Below are 8531 nucleotides of genomic sequence, written 5' to 3' on the forward strand. Positions count from 1 at the left end.
TCAATAAATCAGCAGTCAATTTTCCCTCTAGTGTTGGAACAGATCACTGTTTTTTCAGCTGAGCACCAGATAAAGTAACTGACTTGCCTTTAGAGGTTGTATTTTTTAAAGAGTCAAATCACATTTACTATTTTGTAATGCTATACTATCGTATATTCGGAGGACTTGTGGGAGATCTTGTAAATTTATGCTTTCTCTCGTGTTACCTGCCAGGCATACATTTATTCATTTTCTCTCTGTCTCTCTCTCTGTCTCTCTCTCTGTCTCTCTCTGTCTCTCTCTTCTCTCTCTCTTTCTCTCTCCCTCCCTCCCGCTCTTAACCCTATATAATTGATTGGAATGTGATGCAATAGCATATGGATTTTTTTTTCCTGGTCTCTTTTCCATTTACCTTTTGAAATAATTTTAGACTTTAGAAAGTTGTAAGAGTAGTACAGAGTTTCCATATTCTCTTCACCCAGCTTCCTCTAATGTTAACATTTTGCATAATCTTAGTACAATGATCAAAACTAAGAAGTTGATATAGTAGCATTAACTAAGCTACAGGGGCAAGGGAGAGTCAGGAAACAGAGTGTGATGGGAGCCATTGCAAATTGTTCCATGGCCAGGAGTATTTCATACAACCTGGCTCCAATCTTAACTTGGAACAGTGAAGCCAAGATAAATTTCAAGAGAAAAGGAATGAAAATTAATATTTCTTATTTCTCTGAGGAGAAAAAACCTCAGATTTTCCTAATGTTGGTGGAGTCTATTTGAGCTTCCATTGACCTAAAAGCTGATACTATCACAATGTATCGTGGAAGGAAGAAGAAAGTTCAGCTGATTTGAATCCTTAGTATTATAATTATATGTTTAATATCAATGTTCCACAATAAAACAAAGATTAAAAAACTGTGCCGCACATCAGAATCATCTGCAGAGCTTCTAAAAAATAAAAAATAGAGATGCCCAGGACCCATTCCAAGTGATTCTGATACAGTAAGTATATTATTCAGAATTTCTTTGGTTGGAAGTGACAGAAATACAACTAAAATCATCCTCAGCCAACAATTTGGAGTGGGTTGTGTATTAGTTATCAACTACTATATAACAAATTACATAATTACCTAAAATTTAGCAGCTTAAAACAAAGTTATTTTGTACAGTTTCTGTGAATTAGAATTTTGGGAGTGATTTATCTGGTAGTTCTTCCTCAGGGTCTCTCATGAAATTGAAATCAAGGTGTCAACTAGGCTTCAGTCATCTAAAGGCTTTTCTGGGGTTGGAGGACCTATTTTTGAAGTGGCTCAGTTACACGGATGACTGGTGCTAGCTATTGGCAGGTGACCCTATTAATTTGCACAGGGCCGCTGGAGTATTCTCACAATATATTGGCCCGTTTTCTCCAGATGGAGCAATCCAAAGAGAGCAAGGCAGAGAAGCAGCTTGATATAATTTATAGCTGGGATTAAAGTGTCTTTGAGTAGGAATAGGGGGATGGTATTCATAGGTCAGATGATTTATCGTTGCAAAGGCTAAGGACCATCCTTACATAGAATTTTAGGTCCTAGAGCCAATATGTTCAATCATACCCATGCATTTTTTTAATAAGGTGCAAATGATTAAAATCAGTATCAAAGGAAGGCTTGAAAGGGAAAGAAGACTTAAAAACAAAACGAAACAAAACAAAACCAAGGGTTATGTGTGACTCACCTCTAGCTGCAGTAATAGGCTTAGATCTGTCTTAATAAACCTTTAACATCTTTAACATTTGCATGTTAAAGATGATTTCATAACATTCATAAAAATGATTTCATAACATTTTATTTGATCTTAAGAACAATCTTAGGTTTGTAGGATGAAATCAAGAGGGTTGGGATTGAAAGAGAGAGCTTAATAATAGTGAACATCCACCAGGCATTTGAGTGCTTTATATTCATTAAAACTTTTAACCAAATACTATTAGGTTGATATTAATAATTTCAATGTTGAGGGAGGCTTAGATTCCTTGAGCTCAGAGAAGTTAAATGACACGTCCATGCAACTATCAGAGCTGGAATGAGAGCCCAGGTTTTTCTACTCACAGTCCCACGTGCTTTCCACTTAGCTACATCACTTCTCAGCATGACCAGCCATTGCTGCCACCTTGATTCAATTTCACCTCTGGCAGTCTGGGACACTTCTCAAAACAAAAGACTCTATAATTGCAGGCCCAGACTTATTGTATCCTAAGAATTTTGTTTTTGTTTTTTTGTTTTGTGAGCACCTCATTACAAGCCTCATTACAAGTCTATTGGGAAAATTAAAAAAAGAAAAGAAAAGAAAAGAAAAGTATATTGGATTGGAAAAGAGACCTAGTCTACAATTTATACTGAAATAAATCTAATTCTCTAGAAACATCTACTTTTGTTTGATTTTTATTAAAAAACTGGCTCCAATGCAGATTACTTGAGTGACCACAAACAATCCCTTGGCACCTCATTTTCCTTTGTTGTCAAGTGGGATAATACTACTTAAATATTTGCCTAATTTTCACGAATGTGGAAGGATGGGTAGCATGAAAGATTGAAAGCACTTTGTGTTCCTATATGTGTTTGAGTGAAATAAATGATTTTCAAGTGATAAATATTATCTCTATTATTAATGACTTCAAACTTCCTAATTGCTGTTTGTAAGAAGTAAACATTACTTCTCTATGTTGTTTATGTTTTTTTAAGGCAATACAAATAATACCTGTGATTATTCAATATAGATGTCAACTCTCCCACCAAATAAATCGATTTCCAGCAGCTGTAAACCAGTTAGGCAATAGATCCTCAATCCGGTATTGTCAGAATGATTATAAGAGGGAACTCCTTTTCTGAGCCCTGTAATACCTCTGCTTCAGTAAGGACCACATCAAAACAAAGGTCTGGAGGGTTTCTCATCTTACATGCTCCACATATCCTGGTCTCCAGAATACTCAGCCAGTCAGATACTCAGTGAGACTTTATCTTTTAACACCCTCCTTCCACTCCCATCAATTGGAAAGTCAATCACACCTATTATTATAGTAGCGTGTAGTAGTGGCTGAGCATAAACTCAGAAATTAAACATGAATTTGGTCCGTCACTACTTTTGTAGCTTTGGGAAAATTACTTAACCTATTTGTGCCCCCAGTTAATTCATCTGGAAAATAATAGTATCTTCTAACAGGGTTTAACGAATATTAAATGAGATAATATATGTAAGAAGCTTGGAGTGGTGACTGAATTGTGGTAAGTACTCTACAAGAGACAGCTATTTTTATTACTGCATGTATTTTTCTTTTTGTTTTTTAAGCCAAACTCTTTTTAAGAAAAAAATACATTTTCCCATTTTCTATTCTTGACATAAATTTTAATGCTTTCCAGTGGAACACAAACCTGAATCCCTTTCAGTGTCATCTAAAATTTGAACTTCCTCTATGTTTGCATTAAAAAAAATCCCTTCACAAATAAGCTGTGTAATTTCATCACCCTTTTCAACTTTAAACTTTCTTCGCTAAAATTAAACACCACAAAACCAATGTTTCATCTAGGATACCAACTCCTTCATCAATGAAGTGTTTTGTGGCCAAGCTAGAAGGTGGAGCTATTCTTCATAACACCCAGAAGAAAGAGCTATCTTAATATCTGTTTTCATAATGGCTTTCTCCATTGGTGATACTGTATAATCATAGGTTCTGTACAGGTCATACATAGCCTGTGGGACACACAGACCTCTTGCTCAGAGCCATGGCATGTTCAGAGAGCAAGGCAAAGTAGGGCCTGAAGTGGGGCCTCATGCCATGCTCCTCCACAGCCCACCTGCTTGCTAAGGGAGATGGCAAGTGTTTCTTCAGAGCAGGGCATGGCAGAGCAGAATGCAAGGGTAGGTGGGAGCAGAGGGAACATCAGGGTACAGGATGAGCCCAGTCACTGTGAACACACTAGTTTCTTGCATTTATTTTTCATAATTCTAGGTTATCTCCTAAGAACTTCAACACTCAAGAAAATTAATGTTTAATCACAGAATCCAATAAGGATTTGTATACAGCCTGCCGTGATTGGTATTGTTAGACTAGATAGATTAGCATAGACCATTCCCTGATGGCTTTGTGCCTTATTCTACCACATCCCCCATTTGTAAGACTTGCAAGCCAGGAACAGGGACAAAAAGTGAATACCAGGATAAACAAGACCAACAGGGTCTGCTGGGTGTATCTTTTGCTTGGAGCCTGAGAGAGAGGGGAGGGGGGAGGGAGAGGAGGAGGAGAAGGAGGGGGCAGAGAGAGAGAGAAAAAGAGAAAGAGAGAGAGAAAGAGAGAGAGAGAGAGTAACTACTCACTCATTGGTGATAAGTTTAAGAAACGTGTTGAATTAACATGGCATCTTGAATTGAGTAGATACAGATTCCTGGTACTCCTCCATTAGCTCCTATTGTGTTGGTTCCTGTGCTAATATAATAAAGTGAGCTAGAATGTTCCAAAGTTAGAAGGCTGCTCTGGTTCTTGGATTTTGAACTATGAAGCTCTTTCAGAGTATATAAATTGGGTGGCTAAGAGCTGTAGGAGTATAACTGCAAGCTAAATGCAGTGACAACAGCAAGCTAGGTCATAGAGTTTTAGGACTAGACTCATAATACAGTATAGCATGGTGATTAAGAGCTCATTATTTGGGGTCATGTAGACTTGGGTTCCAAACCTCGTTGCAACAAGTGTTTGCAGCGTGACTTCGGGTATTTATTTTACATCACAAAGCCTCTTTTTTTATATAGTTGTGACAAGGATTAAATAAAGTAATATATGTAGTTAAAAATACTTTCTAAAAAGTTAAAAACATGACTCGCACAAATATAAAATGAACGTGTGTTAAAGATTCATTTAACATGTTAATAAGGGAACTGGCAAGATGATATGGCTAGTTCAAAGAAAATTGGAGAGAGCAATGCATTTATGGTGGCTGAAGGAAAAAGGCTTAAGTAAGATGGCTACTTTAGATACAAAACTGGTTAATGCACAGGCAATAAACTGTAACTTTTCAGGTTTCCTTTTTTTTTTTTTATCAAATAAATCATTTACATCTTTAGTGGACAAATTTAATTTTCATTTCAACTGCCAAGTTGTTCTCAAGTGGGGATAATTTTGCCCTCCAGAGAACATTTGGCAATGTCTGGAGACATTTTTGGCTTTTACAGCCTGGAAGAGGGGAGCACTACTGGTGGGTAGAGAACAGGAATAGTGCTAAACATCCTTCAATGCACAGGGCAGACCCTCACAAAAAAGAATTATATAGGCCAACGGCCAATAGTGCTGAGGTTGAGAAACCGTGTGATATTCTACAAGATAATATCTACCCTTACAAGAATTAAAATATCCCAATCAAGAGAAAATAGCAAGAGAGAAAAAAACTGGCATAGATGATAGAGGCTCTGTTCATCCTTCTGGCAACCAAATCAAAGTTGTGATGGAAACAAGGAGCAGCAGCAAAGAAAAATTGCCTGGGAATTAGAGGAATAAGCCATACAACTAGGGAGAAATCCAAGAAAACACCCTTTCACAACAGAAGATAGGATAGGGCGAGGACGCGGGGCTGCCCAGTCCTGAGCGGCTGAGACAGAGGCTGTGGCAGTGGAAGAAGCCTCTTAAAGGCTTAAAGGTGCCCAGGAGCGAATTTTTCCAATGACAGTCCAACTCGCTCTGAGCACCAGTGCCTATTCGGCTGCACGCAGAGGGCACCAGGGACTTACAGGGACACATTGTTGGAAGGAGGGCTGAGGCGAGACTCGCTGTGTACAGAAGTGCCGATGGTATCCATTGTTCCCTATTGAGCCCTCCTCCCTACCAGTGCGCCAGACACAGCGCCGCCAAAGCCGAGATGTCATCTAACTGGATACCAGACGTCGTTTGCCCCAGAGAATTTCCTGAAATCCTGCCTCCCCCAACTCTTGGCCCCACCCAAGCCACATCCTGGTGTATCCTCAGCGAGTTAAGTGCTCCTTGCTGAGACACTGGAGGCAGCCTTGGTTTCTGGTGTGGCCTTTTGAGGCAACTATAAGCACAGCATCTGTGGATTGTTTGCTGAATCTTAACAGGTGGCCATGAAGGGGTAGTGGCTTGGGTTAAGTTTGGCCTGCAGCTGAACCCCTCTCAGGACTATGTCATTGGACACCTACTTCACAAATTCACACTAATAAGACCAGGAGAATTAGGAGCTTTGCTTAGTACATAGAAATAGACAGAGAAAGGCAGCAAAAATGGGAAGACAAAGAAGCAGAAACCATATGAAAGAACAGAACAGAGATCCAGATATAATGGAGTCAAGTAATCTAACAGATGCAGAGTTCATAAAAGGGAACCAGTCTGAAAACATCTGGAGATGTTTTCAGAGAACACATTATCTGAGACGAGATGTATATTAAATGGATTGAACAAAGGAATAAACAAAGTGAATAAAGAAAAGGATCAAATACTTTATCTAAAGGACCGAAAGCCAGTCAGGACATGCAATCAGAACGGCAAGAGATAAGATGCCAAGACTATAAAAATAATTTAAGGAGGATATGAGACACTATTAAGGGTCAAAATATCCGTTTGATCGGCGTAACTGAAGAAAATCAAGATGCTGAACAGCTATTTGAAGAAATAATGATGGAAAACTTCCCTAACCTGGTGAAGGAAATGGACATAAAACCCCAGGAAGCTCAGAGAATTCCAAAAATCAGGGATCCAAGGAGGCCCACACCAAGACACATCATAATTAAAATTAAAGTTTAAATACAAAGAAAGAATATTAAAAGCGGCAAGAGAAAAATAAATAATTAAATATAAGGGAATACCCATAAGACTGGCAGCTGATTTCTCAAAAGAAACTATGCAGGACAGAAGGGCTTGGCACAAAATATTCGACAGGATGAAGACCCAGGATATACAGGATATACAACCAAGAATAATTTATCCAGCAAAACTATCATTTAGAGTTAAAGGACAGATAAAGAGCTTCCCAGACAAAAATAAGCTAAAGGAATTCATAACCACCAAACCAGTATTACAGGAAATGTTGGAGGGACTTCTTTAAAAAGAAAATATATGTATCAAAAACAGGAATAAAGAATGGTAACAACTACATTCCTATCAATAAGTGCTCCAACTTAAATGGAAAAGAATTAAGTGCTCCAACCCAAAGATAGAGTGGCTGAAAGGATAAGAAAACAAGACACATACATATGAAAAGGAGATGGAAAAAGATATTGCTTTGATGACCCTAGTAGGTATTTAAATCAGACAGAGAAAGATAAACACTATATGACTTCACTTATATGTGGAATCTAAGGAATAAAAAGAAAAAACTAATCAAAAACAGACTCACAAATATAGTGAACAATTTGGTCAGACAGAGGGGAGGAGGGTATGGGGGACTGAGAGAATGGGGTGAAAGGCTAAAGAAGTACAAATTAGTAGCTGATGGATGGTCACAGGGTTGGGGAGCATGGCATGAGGAATGCAGTTAGCATTAATACGTTGGCTAGGTGGAGGGTCGGGGAGGGAGGGTGCAATCAGGAGGATCGTTTTATGAACTGTATAGATGTCTAACCAATGTACTGTATACTTGAAACTAAATTAAAAAATAATTTAAAAAAAGAGAAAATAGCAAGTCAAACAAATGTACATACTCCTAGAGAACTGGCTAATCCTTGGGTGTATTGGCTAGACAATGCTTAGGTAACCTGAAAAGGACATGCAGTAATCTCTTTTGCTTATTTCCAAGCTTTGGAAAATTTTCTTTACAGCATTTGATACCATATCTTGTACATGCTAAGTGCTCGTTAAAGATTAGTTATAAATTTATAGGTCACTAGATAAAGGTCCAAATGCTCATACAGTAAAATGAACACAGTACTAGAATTTAAGTCTGGAGAACATTACAGAACATCACTGTTGGAAATTATTTTTCTGTTGAATTATTTCATCATAGTCACTTTGAGGTTTTAAGGAAATCCTTCAATAAAAAAATAAGTCATGTTAACAATTTTTCCTGAAATCTTCACTCAAAAAAACAAGCCTCTCTTCCTACCTGAGAAACTTTACTGTCAAATTGAGAATATCCAAGATATCCTTGGGAAATTCATTTAATGTCTACTATAAAAAGAGGTATGGCATCATAAAGATCAGAGGATTGTAGGCTCTGGCCCTTTTGAGGGGCCAAAATGTTTTTATTCTATGAGCATCGTATCCTAGAGATAAGAGATGGCAAAAGTTAAAAAAAAAACAAAAGGAGCCATGCATTGCCCAAATTCATCTTCTATAAATCAGTTGAATAGTATATCCAATAATTGTATTAATCTGAGTCCAATCAGGAGTGAGAAACTGCAAAGTGATGTAAACAAGAAAAGCTTAATATAAAGAATTTTATAAATTCTGTACATAAAATAAATATAATTATTCTTAAAATTTAATAAATAATTTTATTATATAAATTTAGTAAATGATAAATAGGAATATAATAGTTATATAAATGTATAAACTATATTTTAAATATATTTATTTATATGAA

The 8531-nt window shown here is 37.3% G+C and overlaps 1 pseudogene; it reads right to left on the reverse strand.

Annotated features, from left to right (window-relative positions):
• Positions 1 to 3357: 3357 nt before the first annotated feature.
• LOC102896371 lies at positions 3358 to 3851 on the reverse strand (annotated as a pseudogene).
• Positions 3852 to 8531: the final 4680 nt, after the last annotated feature.

Source organism: Pteropus alecto, unplaced genomic scaffold, assembly GCF_000325575.1.
Source record: "Pteropus alecto unplaced genomic scaffold, ASM32557v1 scaffold95, whole genome shotgun sequence".
Taxonomy (NCBI): domain Eukaryota; kingdom Metazoa; phylum Chordata; class Mammalia; order Chiroptera; family Pteropodidae; genus Pteropus; species Pteropus alecto.